Here is a 25852-nt window from a genome sequence, read left to right as displayed (position 1 = left end):
CGGCAAATTATTTTCTAGCATCTGCTCCGAGTTCCGAGCTCCTCCCCCTACCCATAACGCACCATCATCTCCTGCCTTCCCACAGATCGAGTTTGCTGCAACTATACACATTAGCAACTCAGCCCAAAGAACCCAACATACTTATGGATATGATAAGGTCAGGGGGATGGAAGGAGGGAAGAAAAATGAAGTATAACTACCCAGATGGAACGTTATGGTGAGTACACAACTTCTTTATCTGAAGTAGTTAACTTCATTTTATCTGCAACCTGTGGGACAGAGTCACCAGTAACTTCAATCCTGGGAGGCCCTCATGGAAGGATATTCCTGTATATCTGCTACCTTTAAACTAAAAAAAAAAAAAAAATCTTGCTTTTTTCCCACTTTCTGAAATTTAAGAAAGTTCAGTTACAGATTTGCTGTTCTGAATTGTTTGTAAGTTTCTTGGGAGGCCAGTGCTTGCTTGGACTAAAGGGAAGTCTCTGTGTTCACCAGTGGCAGTGGTTAACACTGAACAGCCTTGCCTGTCCCTGTAGTAGTGGTTACTGTCTAGAAGCTGTAGATTTATTGGCCATTTTGTTTCAATTATAAACTCCTTGGTCTCTATCTCTTAACACCCTGCAACCCTCTTTTAGCACGGTCTTGCGCACAGAGCAGTGTCGGGCAGCGCCGCTTAAACTATTCCCGGCTCCACAAAGTGTACTCTTCACTTTTTCCCTTAGAACTGCTCTAAATCTCAAATTAAGCACTCTATTCTCATTCTAAAGCCCTGCACTTGCTCGTATAAGTAATTTCATAGGTAAACACAAACTAAAGCACTACATCCTCTTATACTCCTTCAAAGCACTTGCTCCCGATTGGTTCTTTCTGATCAGTCAATAAGTAGTTCCCTATATTATTCAGGCATGTCCAAAGGTCAGTTTCGAGTTTACTCTCCACTCCAGCTGGTGAATATGGGAATCTTGAGGCAATGTTACAACTGCCTTATGTATACAGACCACACTCTCCTCCTCCCAACAAGCTCAAATATATGTGAGAGATGCAACTATACAGCCAAACTGGAGGCTAAGCTCTCTCAACCCAGTACTGGCACAGCCTGTCAGGAGGAGAAGGTAACCACACACAGCACAAATTCAGTCTCACATAGACCTATCGCATCAGCAAACCAAACACATAAACACACAAAAACATACTCGGAGGATCTAAATAAAAATCTGCCTAAGCAGCAGAGACCTCCAAAGCAGACATCCAAGCAACACCTACCACGAAACAATATCCAAATAGCACATAGCTCACAAAGTCAGTGTGCCACACATTCACAGCCCTTAAGGCTAAACAATACACCCAATACACTTGTAATAGGTGACTCTGTTGTCAGACACACTGATGTCCCACTCACCAGGCTGAACAAGGAGAAGATCACTGTAAGCTGCCTGCCGGGTGCCAGGATCCGCCACATAACACAAGCACTCGGGTCACTCCAAAGCAAGTACAAGTATGACTCCATCATTGTCCATGCTGGTGTGAATGACCTGAGACGTACCTCCCTGGACTACATGAAAAAGGACGTACAGGAGCTCTTTGATTGTGTAGCCCAGGCTGGTATGACCCTGACCTTGAGTAGCATCTTACCCTCACCAAGAATGATGCCACAGTATAAAGACAAAATGATCAATTTTAACAATTGGCTAAAGTATTGGTGTCGATCAAAGGGGATCCAGAGTCTGTCAGCCTGGGATGACATGCTCGACAAGCCAAGTTGCTTCGCTAGGGACGGCATGCACCTGTCACCCCTGGGTTTTCGAATACTGGCTAAGGCTCTTGCCTCCCCCATAGTGCCTTTTTTAGGCAAGGCTCAAAAGACAAACCCACCCCCATAGACAACACAAAGAAAAAAAAACTAAGGGTAATGCTGCTCAACGCCAGAAGTCTAAACCTCAAGATGCACGCACTCAAGACTCTCCTCAGTATGGAGAATACTGATATCTGTGCAGTAACAGAAACCTGGTTCAAGGCTCCCGAGAGCACCCCAGCACTACCAGGCTATACTTCATACCATGCTTTCCAGCCCCAAAACTCGGACCGAACCACAAAAAGGAGGGGGAGTATCCATATTTATCAAAGATACCCACACCTCCAGGCTAGTGGCACTGCACAAAGCTTCGGAGACCATCCATGTGCAACTAACAGTGGGCAAAACTGCCTTTCAGTTTGTAGCCTGCTACAGACCACCCTCCCAAACGCAGGAACCTCACTCGGCTTTCCTGACAACACTGGAGAATATGAAGGTCTCTCCAAATACTATTATATTGGGTGACTTCAACTACCCAAACATCAATTGGGAAAACTGCTCAAGCCCAAACACCCTCGCCCAACGGTTCCTAGAATTTATAAACTCAAATGCTATGGAACAACTGGTCACCACTCCCACAAGAGGGGAAAACATACTGGATCTGGTCATCACCAACATGGGGTCTCTATGTTCCACACCAGAGGTATACCCCTCATTGGTAAGATCAGACCATAAACAAATCTCACTGGACATCCATATTCCGTCCCCACCCCTAGCCAAGGAAACCATGGTGAAGAACTTCTCAAAGGCAAACTTCACACTTCTCAAAACTGAGGTGGAATCCTTCAAAGTCCCCAGGCCAGTGGACAATACGGCCCAAAATGCAGAATCCTTTACAAAAGCATTCTATGGACACCTACAGGAATGCATGGAACATGCTTTCCCAATTAAATCCAAGACTCACTCCTCCAAAGGCAGGAGAACTGTCTGGTGGATCCCGGCCATAAATAAGCTATACAACAAAAGGAGAAAGCTACTACATGACAGAGCAAAATCCCAAAAAGGGAAGGCATCACTGATCAGTACTAGCAAGAAACTACGACCCCTCATAAAATCTTCTAAGGCCAGCTTTGAAAGAAAAATTACACAAGACACTAAAGATGATCACAAGGCCTTCTTTAGTTATGTCAGAAACCTGGGAGGCAACTCCCAGATATGCTCTGAGTTAGTGCAAAATGACAAAAAATTCACTGAACCCACAGACATTGCCAACATCCTGGCAGAAAGGTTCAGTGCAAACTACCCCCCCCCCCCCCAAAGAGCAAATGTCTATCCCAACAGAGTGTAGCCTTCCTGTGGTCACAGATGCACAGGTGAGAGCTGCCCTCTCCAAAGCTAAAAATACAGCATCAATGGGACCAGATGGTGTCCCGGGCTGCGTCTTACACGAGCTCCAAGAAGAACTAAACCCTCATATAAAGTCACTGTTCAATCTCAGCCTTACTACAGGATATGTTCCCAAGGAACAACAGTGGTCCCACTCCACAAAGGTGGTGCCACAACAGACCCCGAAAACTATCACCCTATAAGCATGACTAGCCTGGTCTGCAAAGCTATGGAACGTATTATCATGGAAATCATAAACAAAGACACTGGGAACCTCCAGACACTGGATCCTACCCAGTTCGGCTTTGTTAAGGGCAGATCTTGCCTCTTGAACCTGGTCGACTTCTTTGAAACAGTTACCAAAGCCATAGATGAAGGGAAGGTAGTCCACACAGCCTACCTGGACCTCGCAAAGGCCATTGACACAATACCCCACTTGGGCATCATAAATAAGCTCACCAGCTTAAATATCAACCCCTATGTCACAAGATGGGTTGCAAACTGGCTCAGGGATAGAACCCACATGGTCAGAATAGCAAGTGCCATGTCAGACTCTAAACCAGTTACAAGTGGTGTCCCACAAGGCTCAGTCCTGGGACCTCTCTTCTTCGGTATATATTTCTCTGAGGTACAAGCTAACACGGGTGGACTATGGCTGACCAAGTTCGCAGATGACTGCAAACTGGGTGCTATAATTGTCTCTCCAACTGACACAAGCATTCTCTAAAAGGGGCTGACAGAGACGGATAACTGGTGCCAGAGCCATGACCTAAAGCTAAATGCCAAAAAGTGCATTGTCATCCCCTTTGAAAAAAACAAAGTGCCCACAAATTACCACATAGGTGGTAATCCATTAAGTATGGAAGAAGTAATTAGGGACTTGGGGACCCAAGTAGATAGCAATCTCTCCTTTGACAATCATGTTGCCAAAGTGGTTAGAAAGACCTTCTATATAGCCCACCTTATCATGAAAGGGTTCACATCTAGATCAAGAGAGGTCATTGTGCCCCTCTACTCATCACTTATCAGGCCCATAATTGAGTACAATGCCCCATTTGGGATGTACCTTACCCGACACCTTCAGCAACTGGAAAGACCCCAAAAGTATCTCACTAAGAGGATCAAGGGGCTCAAACAGATGCCCTATCCAGTTCGGCTAAAGAAACTCCACCTCTACTCAGTTGCGTACCGCCTACTTAGAGGCGATCTGTGTCTGACGTATAAAGCCATGTCCAACCCAGAATTAATGGACATGCTTCACCTCAGGAAATCTAAATCCCTTACAGCTACACGCTCCAGGGACCTGAACCTCAGCACAGAAATAAATAGGACATGCTGGAGGGACAGATTCATATCCCAGAGGCTCCCCTCACTCTGGAACAGAATCCCAATCTATGTCAGACAGAGCCCCTCACTGACCCTCTTCAAGAGAAATCTTGACAAATGGATGGGAGATCGTAAGTTTACCCCTGGGATCTCTTCTGAGTCGCTGCTTGACAGAGGTACAGTAAACAAACCTTAAAAGGGCTACCTTCTGAGACCTACTATACAGAGGCACAGTCAACTAATCTAAAAGGGTGGCGAAAGCCAAACATACTCTGGCTAGGCTTATAAATGCCCTAGGGCAGATAGCCTAGTATCAACCTATGAACCACCGCAGAGCCAAAGGATGCTCTTCCTCTGGAAATCAGGTCTAATTTATAATTTGTTATTTGCTAGTAATTACAGGTGTGGGGGTAGCCACATTCTTTGATTTCCTGTCCTTGCCTATTTAAGTGGTACAGTGTGAAATATTTTCTGCTTACAAACCTCAGCTTTGGCCGGCTAAGAACTTGCTGTATTCAACTGGACGTATAAGAGAATTTAAGTACCTTTATCTGCACTTTTTTTTTCAAAAAAAATACAGATATTTAAATTGATTTTAACTGTGTTGCAGGAATATTAACTGCACTGGAAGTTTTGACTCTGCTCTTCAGTTAGTCCCACTCACCCTCCCTGTTTTTGTTTTGGTGTTAATCTTAGTGGCCTTGAAACTGCCCGCCCCTCTTGTAAATTTGTGTTTGGATACTCCTTCTGGGCCCATCTCATTTGCTCACTCAACTGAGTGCAGTGAGATCATATTCTGATTTCAGGCACTCTTACTGTGTACAAAGAGAGCATCTGGGAAACAGAAAAAAAAAAAAAAAAAAATTTAAGCTTGTTTCCTGCCTTTCCTGTTAAGTGGTATAGACTATTTGAAGGCTTCTGAGCCCCCAAGCCCTTCTGTGTTGGAGGGAAGCCTTCTAGCTTAGTTGTTGTTTCTTATAACTAGCCAGTTTTCTAGTTTTAGCACTCAAATCTGTTTCTTTGATCTCAGCACTTGTTCAGAAAAAAAAAATAAAAATTTGGTCTGCTTTTACTGTACTTGTGTTTCTACCTACTTTATTTTGCTTTTGCATCATCTTAAAAGTACTCAGTTGTATTTATTACTGCTTGGTGCAACTCATTCTAAGCCTTTTGGTTTAAACACTTGGGCTTCGGACCAGTTGTTTTGCACTGAGAGGGTTTGTGGTCTGCACTGTAGTGACAGAACAGGTAGCTTACACCCTTCTAGGTTGGGAACTGCTGATTGAGGGCTCAGTGTCTGTTATTCTAAAAGTGTATTCATTCTGGTTTAAGCACTTGGGCTTTCAGGCCAGTTATTTTACATTAAGAGGGTTCGTGGTCTGCACTCTTGTGGGAGGAGAGGCTGGACTCTGCCCTTCTGAGCTGGGAATTTCTGGTTAAAGGCTTATAGTGCATGCATATCTGAACTGCTTCTTACTGAAGTTGGTGCGCCTTGTTTGCTGTGGCATAGACTGGATTCGGGCCTGCTGGATCTAGCTTTGTTTGTGTAATTTGAGCACTAATCCAGGCATTCTCTAAAGTATTCAATTGTATTTATTACTGCTTGGTAGTAACTTGATTAAAGTGTAGCTATCATTCTAAGTCTTTTGGATTAAGCACTTGGGCTTCAGACCAGTTGTTTTACATTAGGAAGGTTTGTGGCATGCACTGTGGTGGCAGGACAGGTAGCTTTCATCCTTCTAAGTAGGGAACTGCTGATTGAGAGCCCGGTGTCTGTTATTCTTAAAGTGTATTAGTTCTGGTTTAAGCACTTGTGCTTCAGGCCAGTTATTTTACATTAAGAAGGTTCGTGGTCTGCACTCTTGTGGGAGAAGAGATTGGACTCTGCCCTTCTGAGCTGGGAATTTCTGGTTAAAGGTTTATAGTGCCTGAATATCTGAACTGTATCTTACTGAAATTGGTACACCTTGTTTGCTGTAGCATAGACTAGATCCAGGCCTGCTGAATCTAGCTTTGTTTATATGCTTGTTGTTTGTTTGCTTGTTATTTCCCTGGAACGCTAATTCCACCAAATACGCGGCTTCTCAGCACTTCTGTGGATCACTAGTGATATCTGCATTGCTTACAGTACTTATTTCCTTGTTTCACTTGAAAGAAAGTTACTGTTTGTCGTTTTTGCATTTAAGTTACCTGTAACACATTGCACTTAAGTTACCTGGCACTTGCTCACTAAAGCAATTGTATAAGTCAGCACTAAAAATTAAAAGCACTACACCCTCACTCCCCACTGGCCCTTGTTTTCAATGATTAAGGAATTCCCAATATTATTCTAGCATGTCCAAAGGTCAGTTGTCAATCTCCTCTCTGGTCCAGCTGGTGAATCTGGGAATCTTGAGGCAATGTTACAACTGCCTAACGTACACAGACAACATCTCCTCCTACCAACAAATTCCAACACATGTGAGAGATGCAACTATATAGCCAAACTGGAGACTAAGCTCTCTCAACCCAGTACTGGCACAGCCTGTCAGGAGGAGAAGGTAACCACACACAACACAAATCCAGTCTCACATAGACCTGTCGCATCAGCAAGCCAAACACATAAACACACAAAAACATACTCGGAGGATCTAAATAAAATCTGCCTAAGCAGCAGAGACCTCCAAAGCAGACATCCAAGCAACACCTACCACGAAACAATATCCATATAGCACATAGCTCACAAAGTCAGTGTGCCACACATTCACAGCCCTTAAGGCTAAACAACAAACCCAATACACTTGTAATAGGTGACTCATGTCAGACACACTGATGTCCCACTCATCAGGCTGAACAAGGAGAAGGTCACTATAAGCTGCCTGTCGGGTGCCAGGATCCGCCACATAGCACAAGCACTCGGGTCACTCCAAAGCAAGTACAAGTATGACTCCGTCATTGTCCATGCTGGTGTGAATGACCTGAGACGTACCTCCCTGGACTACATGAAAAAGGACGTACAGGAGCTCTTTGATCGTGTAGCCCAGGCTGGTATGACCCTGACCTTGAGTAGCATCTTACCCTCACCAAGAATCATGCCACAGTATAAAGACAAAATGATCAATTTTAACAATTGGCTAAAGTATTGGTGTCATTCAAAGGGGATCCAGTGTCTGTCAGCCTGGGATGACATGCTCGACAAGCCAAGTTGCTTCGCTAGGGACGGCATGCACCTGTCATCCCTGGGTTTTCGAATACTGGCTAAGGCTCTTGCCTCCCCCATAGTGCCTTTTTTAGGCAAGGCTCAAAAGACAAACCCACCCCCATAGACAACACAAAGAAAAAAAAACTAAGGGTAATGCTGCTCAATGCCAGAAGTCTAAACCTCAAGATGCACGCACTCGAGACTCTCCTCAGTATGGAGAATACTGATATCTGTGCAGTAACAGAAACCTGTTTCAAGGCTCCCGAGAGCACCCCAGCACTACCAGGCTATACTTCATACCATGCTTTCCGGCCCCAAAACTCGGACTGAACCACAAAAAGGAGGGGGAGTATCCATATTTATTAAAGATACACACACCTCCAGGCTAGGGGCACTGCACAAAGCTTCGGAGACCATCCATGTGCAACTAACAGTGGGCAAAACTGCCTTTCAGTTTGTAGCCTGCTACAGACCACCCTCCCAAATGCAGGAACCTCACTCGGCTTTCCTGACAACACTCGAGAATATGAAGGTCTCTCCAAATACTATTATATTGGGTGACTTCAACTACCCAAACATCGATTGGGAAAACTGCTCAAGCCCAAACACCCTCGCCTAACGGTTCCTAGAATTTATAAACTCAAATGCTATGGAACAACTGGTCACCACTCCCACAAGAGGGGAAAACATACTGGATCTGGTCATCACCAACATGGGGTCTCTATGTTCCACACCAGAGGTATACCCCTCACTGGTAAGATCAGACCATAAACAAATCTCACTGGACATCCATATTCCGTCCACACCCCTAGCCATGGAAACCATGGTGAAAAACTTCTCAAAAGCAAACTTCACACTTCTCAAAACTGAGGTGGAATCCTTCAAAGTCCCCGGGGCAGTGGACAATACGGCCCAAAATGCAGAATCCTTTACAAAAGCATTCTATGGACACCTACAGGAATGCATGGGACATGCTTTCCCAATTAAATCCAAGACTCACTCCTCCAAAGGCAGGAGACCTGTCTGGTGGATCCCGGCCATAAATAAGCTATACAACAACAGGAGAAAGGTACTACATGACAGAGCAAAATCCCAAAAAGGGAAGGCATCACTGATCAGTACTAGCAAGAAACTACGACCCCTCATAAAATCTTCTAAGGCCAGCTTTGAAAAAAAAATTACACAAGACACTAAAGATAATCACAAGGCCTTCTTTAGTTATGTCAGAAACCTGGGAGGCAACTCCCAGATATGCTCTGAGTTAGTGCAAAATGACAAAAAATTCACTGAACCCACAGACATTGCCAACATCCTGGCAGAAAGGTTCAGTGCAAACTCCACCCCCCCCAAAGAGCAAATGTCTATCCCAACAGAGTGTAGCCTTCCTGTGATCACAGATGCACAGGTGAGAGCTGCCCTCTCCAAAGCTAAAAATACAGCATCAATGGGACCAGACGGTGTCCCGGGCTGCGTCTTACACGAGCTCCAAGAAGAACTAAACCCTCATATAAAGTCACTGTTCAATCTCAGCCTTACTACAGGATATGTTCCCAAGGAACAACAGTGGTCCCACTCCACAAAGGTGGTGCCACAACAGACCCCGGAAACTATCACCCTATAAGCATGACTAGCCTGGTCTGCAAAGCTATGGAACGTATTATCATGGAAATCATAAACAAAGACATTGGGAACCTCCAGACACTGGATCCTACCCAGTTCGGCTTTGTTAAGGGCAGATCTTGCCTCTTGAACCTGGTCGACTTCTTTGAAACAGTTACCAAAGCCATTGATGAAGGGAAGGTAGTCCACACAGCCTACCTGGACCTCGCAAAGGCCATTGACACAATACCCACTTGGGCATCATAAATAAGCTCACCAGCTTAAATATCAACCCCTATGTCACAAGATGGGTTGCAAACTGGCTCAGGGATAGAACCCACATGGTCAGAATAGCAGGTGCCATGTCAGACTCTAAACCAGTTACAAGTGGTGTCCCACAAGGCTCAGTCCTGGGACCTCTCTTCTTCGGTATATATTTCTCTGAGGTACAAGCTAACACGGGTGGACTATGGCTGACCAAGTTCGCAGATGACTGCAAACTGGGTGCTATAATCGTCTCTCCAACTGACACAAGCATTCTCCAAAAGGAGCTGACAGAGACGGATAACTGGTGCCAGAGCCATGACCTAAAGCTAAATGCCAAAAAGTGCATAGTCATCCCCTTTGAAAAAAACAAAGTGCCCACAAATTACCACATAGGTGGTAATCCATTGGCACGGAAGAAGTAATTAGGGACTTGGGGACCCAAGTAGATAGCAATCTCTCCTTTGACAATCACGTTGCCAAAGTGGTTAGAAAGACCTTCTATATAGCCCACCTTATCATGAAAGGGTTCACATCTAGATCAAGAGAGGTCATTGTGCCCCTCTACTCATCACTTATCAGGCCTATAACTGAGTACAATGCCCCGTTTGGGATGTACCTTACCCGACACCTTCAGCAACTGGAAAGACCCCAAAAGTATCTCACCAAGAGGATCAAGGGGCTCAAACAGATGCCCTATCCAGTTCGGCTAAAGAAACTCCACCTCTACTCAGTTGCGTACCGCCTACTTAGAGGCGATCTGTGTCTGACGTATAAAGCCATGTCCAACCCAGAATTAATGGACATGCTTCACCTCAGGAAATCTAAATCCCTTACAGCTACACGCTCCAGGGACCTGAACCTCAGCACAGAAATAAATAGGACATGCTGGAGGGACAGATTCATATCCCAGAGGCTCCCCTCACTCTGGAACAGAATCCCATGTCAGACAGAGCCCCTCACTGACCCTCTTCAAGAGAAATCTTGACGAATGGATGGGAGATCGTAAGTTTACCCCTGGGATCTCTTCTGTGTCGCTGCTTGACAGAGGTACAGTAAACAAACCTTAAAAGGGCTACCTTCTGAGACCTACTATACAGAGGCACAGTCAACTAATCTAAAAGGGTGGCGAAAGCCAAACATACTCTGGCTAGGCTTATAAATGCCCTAGGGCAGATAGCCTAGTATCAACCTATGAATTACCGCAGAGCCAAAGGATGCTCTTCCTCTGGAAATCAGGTCTAATTTAAAATTTGTTATTTGCTAGTAATTACAGGTGTGGGGGTAGCCACATTCTTTTATTTCCTGTCCTTGCCTATTTAAGTGGTACAGTGTAAAATATTTTCTGCTTAAAAACCTCAGCTTTGGCAGACTAAGAACTTGCTGTATTCAACTGGACGTATAAGAGAATTTAAGTACCTTTATCTGCACTTTTTATTTCAAAAAAATACAGATATTTAAATTGATTTTAACTGTGTTGCAGGAATATTAACTGCACTGGAAGTTTTGACTCTGCTCTTCAGTTAGTCCCACTCATCCTCCCTGTTTTTGTTTTGGTGTTAATCTTAGTGGCCTTGAAACTGCCCGCCCCTCTTGTAAATTTGTGTTTGGATACTCTTTCTGGGCCCATCTCATTTGCTCACTCAACTGAGTGCAGTGAGATCATATTCTGATTTCAGGCACTCCTACTGTGTACAAAGAGAGCATCTGGGAAACAGAAAAAAAAAAAAAAAAATTTAAGCTCATTTCCTGCCTTTCCTGTTAAGTGGTATAGACTATTTGTAGGCTTCTGAGCCCCCAAGCCCTTCTGTATTGGAGGGAAGCCTTCTAGCTTAGTTTTTTTTTTCTTATAACTAGCCAGTTTTCTAGTTTCAGCACTCAAATCTGTTTCTTTGATCTCAGCACTTGTTCAGAAAAAAAAAATTCCATCTGCTTTTACTGTACTCGTGTTTCTACCTACTTTATTTTACTTTTGCATCATCTTAAAAGTACTCAGTTGTATTTATTACTGCTTGGTGTAACTCATTCTAAGCCTTTTGGTTTAAACACTTGGGCTTCGGACCAGTTGTTTTCACGGAGAGGGTTTGTGGTCTGCACTGTAGTAGCAGAACAGGTAGCTTACATCCTTCTAGGTTGGGAACTGCTGATTGAGGGCTCAGTGTCTCTTATTCTAAAAGTGTATTAATTCTGGTTTAAGCACTTGGGCTTTCAGGCCAGTTATTTTACATTAAGAGGGTTCGTGGTCTGCACTCTTGTGGGAGGAGAGGCTGGACTCGGCCCTTCTGAGCTGGGAATTTCTGGTTAAAGGCTTATAGTGCGTGCATATCTGAACTGCTTCTTACTGAAGTTGGTGCGCATTGTTTGCTGTGGCATAGTCTGGATTCGGGCCTGCTGGATCTAGCTTTGTTTGTGTAACTTGAGCCATAATCCAGGCATTCTCTAAAGTATTCAGTTGTATTTATTGCTGCTTGGTAGTAACTTGATTAAAGTGTAGCTATCATTCTAAGTCTTTTGGATTAAGCACTTGGGCTTCCGACCAGTTGTTTTACATTAGGAAGGTTTGTGGCATGCACTGTGGTGGCAGGACAGGTAGCGTTCATCCTTCTAAGTTGGGAACTGCTGATTGAGAGCCCAGTGTCTGTTATTCTTAAAGTGTATTAGTTCTGGTTTAAGCACTTGGGCTTCAGGCCAGTTATTTTACATGAAAAAGGTTTGTGGTCTGCACTCTTGTGGGAGAAGAGGCTGGACTCTGCCCTTCTGAGCTGGGAATTTCTGGTTAAAGGTTTATAGTGCCTGAATATCTGAACTGTATCTTACTGAAATTGGTACACCTTGTTTGCTGTAGCATAGACTAGATCCAGGCCTGCTGAATCTAGCTTTGTTTATATGCTTGTTGTTTGTTTGCTTGTTATTTCCCTGGAACGCTAATTCCACCTAATACGCGGCTTCTCAGCACTTATGTGGATCACTAGTGATATCTGCATTGCTTACTGTACTTATTTCCTTGTTTCACTTGAAAGAAAGTTACTGTTTGTCGTTTTTGCACTTAAGTTACCTGGCACTTGCTCACTAAAGCAATTGTATAAGTCAGCACTAAAAATTAAAAGCACTACACCCTCACTCCCCACTGGCCCTTGTTTTCAATTATTAAGGAATTCCCAATATTATTCTAGCATGTCCAAAGGTCAGTTGTCAATCTCCTCTCCGGTCCAGCTGGTGAATCTGGGAATCTTGAGGCAATGTTACAACTGCCTCATGTACACAGACAACCCTCTCCTCCTCCCAACAAATTCCAACACATGTGAGAGATGCAACTATATAGCCAAACTGGAGGCTAAGCTCTCTCAACTCAGTACTGGCATAAGCAGTCAGGAGGAGAAGGAAACCACAATCACTACAATTCCAGTCTCACATAGACCTACCACGACAGCAAACCAAACACATAATCACACATAAACATACTCGGAGGCTCTAAATAAAGATCTGCCTAAGCAGCAGAGACCTCCAAAGCAGACACCCAAGCAACTGCTACCCCAAAACAAAACACGTGCAACACATATCTCACAAAGCCAGTGTGCCGAACAGTCACAGCCCTTAAGACTAAACAACACACCTGATACACTTGTAATAGGTGACTCTATAGTCAGGCACACTGACGTCCCGCTCACCAGGCTGAACAAGGAGAGGGTCACGGTGAGCAGCCTGTCGGGCGCTAGGATCCGCCACATAACAAGCACTCAGGTCACTCCAAGGCAAGTACAAATATGACTCAGTCATTGTCCATGCTGGTGTGAATGACCCGAGACCTACCTCCCTGGACTACATGAAAAGAGACATAAAGGAGCTCTCTGAGCATGTAGCCCAGGCCAGTATGACCCTGACCTTGAGTAGCATCTTACCCTCAGCAAGAATGATGCCACAATATGAAGACAAGATGATCAATTTCAACAATTGGCTTAAGTACTGGTGTCATTCAAAGGGGATCCAATGCCTGTCAGCTTGGGATGATATGCTCGACAGGCCACGATGCTTCGCTAGGGACGGCTTGCACCTGTCACCCCAGGGCGTTCGGATATTGGCAAAGGCTCTTGCTACCCCCATAGTGCCTTTTTTAGGCAAGGCTCAAAAGACAAACCCACCTCCATAGGTATCACAAGGGATAAGAAACTAAGAGTAATGCTACTCAACGCTAGAAGTCTAAACCTCAAGATGCACGCACTCGAAACTCTCCTTAGCATGGAGAACATCGATATCTGTGCAGTAACAGAAACCTGGTTCAGGGATCCCGAGAGCACCCCATCACTACCAGGTTATACCTCATACCATGCTTTTCGGCCCCAAAATTTGGACCGAACCACAAAAGGAGGGGGAGTATCGATATTCATCAAAGATACCCACACCTCCAGGTTGGTGGCAAAGCACGAAGCATCAGAGACTATCCATGTGCAACTAACAGTGGGTAAAACTGCCTTCCAGTTTATAGCCTGCTACAGACCACCCTCCCAAACCCAGGAACCCCACTCGGCCTTCCTGAGAACACTGGAAAATATGAAGGTCTCTCCAAACACCATTATATTGGGCGACTTCAACTACCCAAACATAGACTGGGAGCATTACTCTAGCTCCAACACCCTAGCCCAAAGGTTCCTACAATTTATAAACTCAAATGCTATGGAACAACTTGTTACCACTCCCACAAGAGGAGAAAACATACTGGACCTGATCATCACCAAAATGGGGACTCTATGCTCCAGACCAAAAGTGTATCCCTCACTGGTAATATCAGACCATAAACTAATCTCACTGGATATTCACATCCCGACCCCACCCCCTGCCCAGAAAACCACAGTGAAAAACTTCTCTAAAGCAAATTTCACACTCCTCAAAACCGAGGTGGAATCCTTCAAAGCCCCCGGGCCTGTGGAAAATACGGCCCAGACCGCAGAATCCTTTATAAATGCATTCTAGGAACACCTTCAGGAATGCATGGATCATGCGATCCCAAATAAAACCAAGACCCAATCCTCCAAAGGCAGACATCCTGCCTGGTGGACCCCAGCCATAAACAAACTATACAATAGAAGGAGGAAGCTACTAAATGATAGAGCAAAATCCCAAAAAGGGAAGGCATCACTGATCAGTATTAGCAAAAAACTACGGGCACTCATAAAATTGTCTAAGGCCAGCTTCGAGAGAAAAATTGCACAGGACACTAAGGATAACCACAAGGCTTTCTTTAGTTATGTTAGGAACCTGGGTGGTAATTCCCAGATATGCTCAGAATTAGTCCAAAATGACAAAAAATCCACTGAACCCACAGACATTGCCAACATCCTAGCTGACAGGTTCAGCGCAAACTTCTCCCCCCCCACCAAAAGGGCAAATATCTATCCCAGCAGAGTGCTGCCCCCCCTGACATCTCAGATGCTCAGATAAGAGCCGCCCTCTCCAAAGCAAAAAATACAGCATCAATGGGACCAGACGGTGTCCCGGGCTGCGTCCTACATGAACTCCAAGAAGAGCTAAACCCAAACATAAAACTACTGTTCAATCTCAGCCTTACTACAGGATATATGCCCAAAGAGTGGCGTACAGCAACAGTGGCCCCTCTCCATAAAGGTGGTGCCCCAACGGATCCTGGAAACTATCGCCCCATAAGCCTGACTAGCTTGGTCTGCAAAGCTATGGAAAGGATCATCATGGACCTCATAAATAAATATACTGGGGACCTACAGACACTGGATCCTACCCAGTTCGGCTTTGTTAAGGGCAGATCCTGCCTCTTAAACCTGGTTGATTTCTTTGAAACAGTCACCAAGGCCACTGACGAGGGGAAGGTGGTCCACACAGCCTATCTGGACCTCGCAAAAGCCTTCGATACAATACCCCACTCGGGCATTATAGATAAGCTCACCAGCTTAAATATAAACCCCTATGTCACTAGACGGATTGCAAACTGGCTCAAGGATAGAACCCACATGGTTAGAATTGCTGGAGCCATGTCAGACTCCAAACCAGTTACAAGTGGTGTCCCACAAGGCTCAGTCCTGGGACCTCTCTTGTTCGGTATATATTTCTCGGAGGTACAGGCCAACACGGAAGGACTGTGGCTGACCAAGTTCGCAGATGACTGCAAACTGGGCCATAATCGACTCTCCAGCCGACACAAGCATCCTCCAAAAGGGCCTCATAGAAACAGACAATTGGTGCCAGAGCCATGGCCTCAAGCTAAATGCCAAAAGTGTATAATCATCCCTTTGGCAAAAACAAAGTGCCCACAAATTACCACATAGGTGGTAATCCATTAAGTACAGAAGAAGTAATTAGGGACCTGGGGACCCAAGTTGATAGCAATCTCTCATTTGACAACCACGTGGCCAAAGTGGTTAGAAAAACATTTTATATAGCCCACCTAATCATGAAGGGATTCACATCTAGATCAGGGGAGGTCATCGTGCCTCTTTACTCATCCCTCATCAGGCCCATAATTGAGTACAATGCCCTTTTGGGATGTACCTTACCAGACACCTGCAGCAACTGGAAAGACCCCAAAAGTACCTCACCAAGAGGATCAAACGGCTCAAACAGATGCCATAAGCTGCCCGGTTAAAGAAACTCCAGCTCTACTCAGTGGCATACCGCCTGTTCAGAGGCGATCTGTGCCTGACGTATAAAGCCATGTCCAACCCGGAATTAACAGACATGCTGCACCTCAGAAAATCCAAATCCCATCGAGCTACGCGCTCGAGAGACTTGAACCTCAGCACTGAAATAAATAGGACATGCTGGAGGGACAGATTCATAACCCAGAGGCTCCCTTCACTCTGGAATAAAATCCCAGTCCAGGTTAGGCAGAGTCCCTCATTGACTCTCTTCAAGAGGAATCTTGATGAGTGGATGGGAGATAGTAGGTTTACCCCGGGTATCACTTCTGTGTCACTGTTAGACAGAGGCACAGTATACTAACCTCGAAAAAGGGCATAGCAAAATAAATTTAAAATGGGTGGCGAAAGCCAAACACATTCTGGCTAGGCTTATAAATGCCCTAGGGCAGATAGCCTAGTATGAACCTATGAAAGTATGTGGATTTGCCCAAGTTGCTGCTGCGCAAATGTCATCCAAAGAAACCCTAGACCAAAAGGCAGCAGAAGTTGCCATGGACCTGGTAGAGTGAGCTTTAATTATACCAGGAGGAGATAAACCTTTTGCTTTGTAAACATACGAAATGCAAACCGTGATCCATCTAGCTAAGGAAATCTTGGAAATGGCTTTTCCCAAAAAAGGTTTGGAAAAGGAAACGAACAACTGGCTGGACTTGCAGAATGACTTTGTTCTATGAAGATAGAAACAAAGTTGTCTATGAACATCTAACAAGTGAAGTTTATATTCACCCTTGTTTTGGAAATTGGGAAAGAAAATGGGGTAGATTAATAGACTGGTTTATGTTTGATTCAGATGCCACTTTGGGTAAGAATGAAGGATTTGCACGGAGAGATATCTTATCCTTATGGAAGACCAAATAAGGCGGCATGGCAGACAAAGCCTGAAGCTCAGAAACCCTCCTGACTGATGTAATGACCACTAGAAAGGCTGTCTTCCAAGACAAAAATTTTAGATCCACTGAAGCTGCAGGTTCAAAGGGGGGAGCCACTAATTCCTGAAGGATGAAGGTAAGGTCCCAAGGAGGCATTGAATCTTTGACAGGAGTTCGCAAAACAAAAGTGCCTTTAAGAAAAGCCTTACACAGCCTAGAAGAAGCTAAGGCGATGTTATCTCCCCCAACATGAAAATTAGAATTGGCTGCCAAATGTACTTTCACCGTGGAGAAGCTAGCTCCTTGCTGAAAGATACTAGTCAAATAATCTAACACCACCGGAGCAGAGGCTGTAAAAGGATCCAGGTTCATGTGAGAGGCCCAAATGGAAAAATGCTTCAATTTACTGCAATAAACTTTCCTAGTGGAAGCTTTAAGAGGCCACTAGTATAGATTTTACAGTGGATGAAAGACCGGGAGTCCTGGCAATCAATGGAACTGGGGAAACCAAGCTGTCAGCTTCAGGCTGTCCAGGTTGGGCGGGCAGGCACTCGAAGGATGAGAGATTAGATCCGGGCAGGGATCCAGAATACATGGAGGAGCTAGAAGATGAGACCAAAGGAAGGGAAACCAAACTTGGCGAGGCCAGAATGGGGCAATAAGGATCACTTTGCACCCCAGTCGGCAAGCTTTCTGAAGAAACTTCGGAATGAGTGGTAACGGAGGGTAAGCATACAGAAGCCTGGGGGGCCAAACATGGACTAGAGCATCTCTGGGGGCATCCCCTGGGGAGGGAATCAGAGCGAAGACCTCGCTGCACTTCGCGTTGGAAGGAGATGGGAAGAAATCACAGCAAGGCTGTCCCCATGCAAGGAACATCTCCTCTGCTATTGACTGTTTCACAGGCCACTCATACGGCATAAGAATAGCCCGACTCAATCTGTCTGCTAAAATGAGTGTCCCGGGATGTGCATTGCAATCAGAAACCGACCGGTGGAAGTCACCCACTCCCACACTCTCATGGCCTCGTGACACAGGGGATAGGATCTGGTTCCCCCTTGTTTGTTGACATACCAGACAACAGACATGTTGTCGGACTGAATTGCAATCATTTTGAGAGGGAGGATAGTGTGAAAGGCTTTCAATGCTAAAAACACTGCCCTCATCTCTAGAACATTTATGTGCAACTTGGTTTCTGTCTGGGACCACATGCCTTGGACTTTCCTTCTCAAACAATGTCCCCCCCGCCCGAATTGGGAGGCGTCCGTGATCACTGTGGCTTGGATTGGGGATAACATGAAGGGGCATCCTGCTGCAACCTCCGGTGAACTTAGCCACCAAAGGAGAGATGTCCTGCAGGTGTGACTGATCCTGATCGGAAAATCCATGGGCAGATCTAGCCACGACCATTGGACCGCCAGAGTCCACTGAAGAACCCGCATATGAAGGCGTGTGCAAGGAAGAATAGATATAGATGGCAGCCATGGAGCCGAGAGTCCGGAAAACATCGCTCACCTTTGGAAATTTGAGGTTCACTATTTGAGCTATGTGACACCTGAGATGCAAGATCCTTTCTGGTGTTAAAAAAACTTTTAGCTGCAAAGTGTCTAGCCATGCCATGATGAAGTCTAGAACTTGTACTGGTTGCAATTGGGATTTGTGAACATTGAATGTAATCCCCAATCAATCTGCCAAGAGAAGAAAGTAGTTTCAGGCCAGACACAGAAGACGCTTGGTGGACGCAGTGAAGAGCCAGTCGTCCAGGTACAGAAAGACCTGAATTCCCTGAAGCCTCAGGTAAGCTGCTACGACTGCCATTACCTTGGTGAACACTCTGGGGGCTGTGGTGAGACCGAAGGGTAGAGCTCTGAACTGGAAGTGACTGGCTCCCAGCCGAAAGCGAAGAAACCTCCTGGAGCTTCTGTGAACTTTGATCTGGTAGTAGGCATCCTGGAGATCTAACGAGCACATCCAGTCGCACTCTCAGAGATCAGGTAGAATGGACTGTAAGGTGACCATCCGGAACTTTTGTTTGGCGACAGACAGGTTCAAGGTTGACAGGTCTAAGATGGGCCTGAGGTCCCACATCTTTTTTGGCACTAAAAAGAACCAGGAGTAAATGCCTAATCCGGACTGGCCAAAGGGAACCGGTTCGATGGCTCATTTTTGAAGTAGCTTTAAAACCTCTAAAGCTGCGGCCTCCCTATCAGCGGGTGGAACATCCGGTAGGTGTCTTGTAGGCCCCGGCGGGGCAACAAATGGGATAGTGTAGCCTCTGGATATTATTTGCAGCACCCAACGATCTGCAGTTATGGACTCCCATGCTGCTGGGTGCAATATGGACTCCCATGCTGCTGGGTGCAATGACAATCTCCCCCTGACTGCCTCCAGAGTAGGACAGTCAGGCAACCCTTTAAGGCTGTTGGGTGGGCCTGTCAGAAAAAGGTTCTCTAGACCCGAAATTTCTAGGACCCCCTCTACCTCTGGGTCGGCATTGATCCTGTCCCCCTCTGCCTCTGGGGGAATAGTTGTCCTGAGACTCCTGGGAAAACGGAGATTTCCGGAACCACATCTTTTTTTGCCCTCTTTGATTCCTAGAAAAGGACCGCTGAGGGTTAGAGAAGCAGATCCCGACGGCAGTCTTCCCGTCTTTTTCTCTCTAGACAATAGTGTCACGTACTGTCTTCCCAAAAAGGTAGGAACCGTCATAAGGGCCAGTAATAAATGACATCTTGAAAGGGTCCGCAAACTGACAACCTGAGCCAGGCATGACACCTCATGGCTACACCTGTCCCAGCCTCCCTAGCAGCTCCTTCTGTAGCGTGGTGGGAAAGGAGACGCATGGACGTGTTCGATACTGACTTCAGAGTTGACATTTTCGTGGAGAACAGGAACAGTTGTTTGTCCTGCTGCGATAAGGACTCTGGGGGCGACTCAGCGAATTCTGAGACAAGGTCTCGCTGAAGCCAGATAACATGCCAAATAGTTCAGCGCACGGATGGAAAAAGTCGCTGATGAATAAACACGCTTCCCAAACCTATCCACCCACTTGGACTCCTTGTCTGGAGGGTGGATTGAGGAACTCTCCTGTGCTAGTTCCTTCTTGGTGGCTGCTGCAACCACCATAGCGTCAATGGGGGCTCCTTTAGACCACGGTTGTCTGTCATTGGGAGGAGGCAGATCTTGTCAGGGCATTTGGGGATAGGCTCTACAGTGTCAGGCTCCTTCCATGCCCACGTGGTGATAAGGTCCACCAAGGGATCCGCTGGCGGGGACACCCAGGAAAGTAAATGGGCCCGTGCCAAAGGCCTCCAAGAACACGGACTCATCCGTAGAAGGTTTTGGGGCTGACCAACCTCTCCTCTGGCAAAGAATCTCCATGATGTCTCTGAAGGAGACATCTTTGGGAGGTGACCTGGGGAAACCTTCTCCTTCCTCTAAGTCTGTGTCCGTAGTGAGGGACTCAGGGGAGTCCAAGTGCCTCCTTTTGCACTTGCGCTTATGGTTGCCCTCTTCAGTGGGACACTCCAAAGAGGACTCATGAGCCGCAGGTGGTTCCTCAGACGGAATAACCTGGGGGTCCTCTGGCATGGGCTGTCCTTGAGACAGGATGAAGGGAGTCGACACCAAATGCAACTGGGTCAGGGTGGAATCCGAGGAGATGGGCTGGGGTCTCAATCCTTGGGAGAGAACCCTCTCCACCAATTTGAATGCCGAGCGCGTACCTCTTTGGCACCCAGCAAGGAAGAAGCCCTCCCCGGGTCCGAAGCGGGGATCAGAGCCGAAGCAAGGGTAGCCTGAGGTCCAAGGGAACGGTTCGGATCCAAACAAGCCAGAGCTGAAAAAGAATCCGCTCCCTCAGGTCCGATTCCCTGTTCACAGTTACGAGAGTCACCCGGATCTGAACTAGTTGGATCAGAGGAAATCAAGGTAACAGCTGGAGTTGAGGTTGGAGGAACTGTCGGCGCCAAGCTACCAGTTTCAAAGAGCCTCGGATCCAAAAACTCTAAAGCAGTCGCCCGGATCGGGGAAGGAGAGATGGGGTGGAAAAAGGGCATAGAGGTCCCCCCTCCAAAGGGAGAGGGGCCTGGCAAGACTCCCATCTGTATTTGGGCCTGAAGAAATCTCTGCATCATCCTGTCCATGTCTAAGTCCGATAGGCTGCGAGTCGATCGCGAAGAAGCAACCGACTCGGATCTGGCTGGTCTGCGCATAAGAGTGAGGAAGGCCTTGGATCTGAAGATTCCAGCAGCTCCAGCGAGAAACAGGGTGATCGAAGTCGTGGAGAAACTGGCCTCGAAGTCTTAGAAGGAGGGCTAAGGAAGGGCCCCCTGTCTGGGGATCTCTTGCAAGCCTATCCCTCCTCCTTTCTTTATCCTCCCTGCGCCTTTCTCTGTCCTTGTCTTTTTCTTTTTGCTTGTCTGCCCCAGCACCAGAAGAAGCAGGAGTTTGAGTCCCTGTCTGGGTGGGAGACTTGGTGGGAGTACCGGAGACCAAGGCCGAAGCAGAAATCAGCATAGAAGCAAGGAAAAGTCCCTTGGCGACCAATTTGGCCTTTCGATCCCTGAGAGCTCTTGGGTTAAAACCCGCACAGATAGCACACTGGGTGGATAAATGGGGCACTCCCAAACAAATTACGCACAGAGTGTGACCATCATCTGGTGAGAGCTTGTAGCCACACTCTGTACATTTTTTGAAGACTGATTTAGGCTGATCAGCTATAGTCCAAAACGGAACGCCACTCCCTACTGAAAGAATACAACACACACACACGCTAAGGGAAAGTCGGCCTAACAGCAACTGACAAGACAAAAAAAAAAATTTTTTTTTTTGAACCGAAGAACAAAGCGTTATACTAAAGGGGGAGGTAGAATACACTAACAATCACAGACACACTAAATAGGAAGAACAATCCCAACTTAACTTATCCCTGAGCAAAGAGCAAATAGACCACAATGCTCATTGTGGCGCTGCAAATGAGATCTGAGGGAAGGCAGGAGATGGTGGTGCATTATATATAGGGGAGGAGCTCGGAGCGTGAAGCAGATGCTAGAAAATAATTTGCCGGCTCAGATCCGATATGGATCCGAATACCCACAGGTTGCAGATAAAATGAAGTTAACTACTTCAGATCAAAGGGTTACTTATCTGAGTGCTAAAGATTAAGTAAGACAGGAGAAGTCTTCTCAGAGATCCTCCTCTTCCAATGGCACTAGAAAAAAAATGAAGAGCTTTTGTCTGTGGCTGTGGAGGACAATCTTGCTTTTGACCAGTATGTCCTTCCTACCAACAGAAAGCAGTGGAACTATCCTCATGCCAATAAGGCAGTGCATGTTTGCTGAACTTTTAAGGCATGAAAAATTGCCAAAATTGCTTCTACATGTATGCTCTTTGGCATGTCCTGAGGGCCCCACAAGCCTTGCACTTGAACTCCAACGGACACTACTCCCCACTCAAAATCTGCAGTACCTGTCTGGACAGATTGGACAGGGGTCTGAAGACAGAGAGGGAGTTTGGGATTCAGAGACAGCTGATACTTCCCCGCTGTATTTCCCGCTTCACAAATCCCAGGATCAGTACCTAGAAATCCAAGGGACGAAGGTGGTAGGTCCAACAATTCTTCAGTACCACTGTATTCTTCTCATGTGTAACCTGGCTTGTGGTATCATGAGGATCACTAATACCATGAGGCCTACAGCTTGGGGGAACTTCTTACTAAGACCATGTCTAGAACAGGGAAATCCAAGAAAACACCCCCGATTATTCAGAACTTTGTCTTCAGGCAGGAAAGCCATCCTTTTTACTGTCTCAATCCAACACCCCAGGAAAACACTTTGTTGAGAGGGTGTGAGGAAGGACTTATGAAGGTTCAATTTGAACACCAGGTGGAAAAGGCGGGATGCAACCTTGTCTAAGTACTCCAAGCATCCGGATGCAGAATCTGCATAAATTGGCAAGTTGTCTAAACAAGGCAAAATGTGGATGCCTAACAATCTGCAATAGACAACCAATGGGACTAGACATTTTGCAAACACTTGAGGTGCAGTAGATATATCAAAGGATAATGCAGAAAACTGATAATGAAAGCCAGACACAACAAATCATAAAAATGTCCTGAAATTGGGAGCAAATGGAATATGATAAACATTCTTGAAATCTAGACTCACCATGAAACAGTGTTCTGGAAGCAATGCTAGGACCAACTATAACGTGAGAATTTTGTAACTTTTACAAAGGTACTTAGAAAGGATAAATCTAGGACAGATCTCCAAGAGTGTTCCTTTTTTGGCACCAAAAAGATTCTGGAGTAAAATCCTTTCCCTATGTGTATCGCAGGTACTGATACCGGAAGAAACAGCTTTGGTCTGGTCTGGCAACTGTGGGGGAATTCCCCTGTAAGGGGGAGAATTTTCTATCCACTGCCAAGTGTATCCTCTCTGAATTAATCTCAGAACCCATTTGTCTAAGACAAATTGTGGCCAGGCTGCAAGGTTGAGAGAGAACCTGGGATAAAGAGGAAAAGAAGGGTGTGTGGGGAGGAGTAGGGTTGCTCTGTGAATTGGTATAGTCATTCCTTTGCAGGGGATTGATCCTTTTTCAGAAAGGAGCCACTCTTGTTTGGTTTCAAAGAATTATCCTCCTGCCATTTCCTTTTGGATCCCTGATTTTTGTTTGACTAGGATTTTTGTTTGTCCAACCCCTAAAGGAAGATGCCTTGCTTGGGGAGAACTTGGGTACATGAAACATCCTAGATACCCCACATATTAATTTGTCTCCATCACCCCACTGTTTGAGAATCTGTTTAACACGCATCTCAAACACTAAGTCAAAGGGTGCATTCAAAATTTCAGCTTTTAAATCATTAGGCAAGTTCTGATTACATAACCAAGCATACCATCTTAATACAACAAAAGAAGCAGCATTTCTTGATACTGTATCTGCACACTCAAGCACACCTCTCAAAACATGTTTCGAAACCGGAGTCAAATTATAAACAATTTCATTCATACAAGACTTTTGCTCTGCAGGTACGAATGGAGCAAAAATCATTAAAACTGTACCCACACTGTAAAATAAATTTCCTCATACAGCCTTGATAAGACTGATCTACTAAAAAAGGCATCCTTTTGCCCTGAAGATCTAACCGTACCGCCTTTATCGGAGGGGGGGTTGCATTGGGCTAGATGCAGCCAGGGACATTTTATTTGAGGAGTCAGCTGGGGAGACTGCAATGGGCCAGCAGTCAGATGAGAAGAGAGACCTGTCATTTCTGAGGAGAGCGGACACTTTCTCTGAACCTTTTTAGGGACTTCTGGAATAGATGCCAGTGTCCTGCAGGCAGCTTTATAAACATCTTCAAAGTCTGGTAAAAGAGAGAGGATAGCCACACAATTGGGCATTTTGTCCTCTATAAGGTTATATGCCCTGCCTAGCTCTGAGATAGTTCCTGACTGTTCTCAAGCAAACAAATCACTAAATCTAGCAATCATCTGAAGAAAAGTGAATACTTGTTTGCACTTAAGTTCATCTTCCAAAGGGACTTAATGTCAACTGGGAAAGGACTATTCTCCTCATCAGGTCTCTAATCAAACTGGCACTAGACCTATGTATGAGAACACAACCACCAGAATTAGCTGTATGTAGAACACTCTTAGCCAAGGAAACCACATCAGCTTTATAAACAGCTATAATCTGATTATAAGCTCTATGATAAAAATTCTATTTCTTGTGAACTTCACTATTAGATAAAATATACATGGACAGAGTATTATGTCAGGCAAGGGGTCTCTTACCCAGGACTTATCCTGCACCTAATGGGTTTGTTCCTTCCACAGCTACACAAGGTACTGGAATGGCCCATGAGGATGTGTCTCACACTTGTTGGAGACAGGGTAAAAGGTAACTGGTCTGCAGGATGAGCAGTAGCCCTGACAGAATCACTAACCACAGGCTGAGGAATATTACTTTTTTTTTCTCAAGTGCAACTGGATTTGATGGGGGGAGGGTCTACAGTTGAGATTTGTCAGGGGACAGAACACCAGTAAGAATAATAAAATGAGAGTAATGGATAATGTAGCACAATAAGCACTTAAAGTTTCTAGACAGAAGTTTGTCCCAACACAAAAATTCTACCAAATTGTACCATTACCCCCCAAAAAAATTTGAAATGTATTCAAAATTATTTTACAATTGACAGAAGTTAAAGAATTTCCAGTATACAAAGTCCAAACATTAAAGCAACTATTGTGCCAAACCAGTGTTAAAAATTAGCTCCACACACTTAAACCACATTAAACTGCCATAAAAGAAAGTTTACCAGCAATTTAAATAACATTTTCTTGTGAGAGAGAGAGAATAAAATCTCCATAGTACATTAAAGTAACTTCATTTGGGGTAAAATTGTGGTCTGATGTTACAAACATACAGAGCAGTCATACATATAATAAATAATGTATAAATGCTGAAAAAATCCAAGTTCTGCAAAGTTTTCCTGTTAGAAGATGAAAATAAAGCAGAGTAACAACAGTAAGAAAGGCTTCTAGCATTTAACACACAAAAATGCATTTGAGAGAAACACGGAAAGTTTCTCCAGAAACTAACAACAAACATCTGTCAAAGACAGAAACCAAACAAACACCACTGCAAGCAGAACTTTCCACAGGAATTACTATAACTACTGAAAGAAACAAAATATTAAAAAGCATATACGAGGAGATTACCCCAACCACACTGTTATGGGACTTTAGAAACACAGCATTAATGCCTATGG

General features: G+C 45.3%; 1 protein-coding gene across 1 annotated transcript in view; it reads right to left on the bottom strand.

The window, feature by feature from the left end:
- Window positions 1-25852, bottom strand: part of ATXN2 (ataxin 2) — a 2781632-nt gene that overhangs the window by 509639 nt on the left and 2246141 nt on the right. The gene's annotated exons all lie outside the window — the stretch shown is intronic.

The sequence above is a fragment of the Protopterus annectens genome, chromosome 4.part0, assembly GCF_019279795.1.
Source record: "Protopterus annectens isolate FY-2018-M chromosome 4.part0, PAN1.0, whole genome shotgun sequence".
In the NCBI taxonomy this organism is placed as follows: Eukaryota; Metazoa; Chordata; order Ceratodontiformes; family Protopteridae; genus Protopterus; species Protopterus annectens.
The sequence above is the reverse complement of the archived record's forward strand: the minus strand, read 5'-3'. Positions and strand labels throughout refer to the sequence as shown.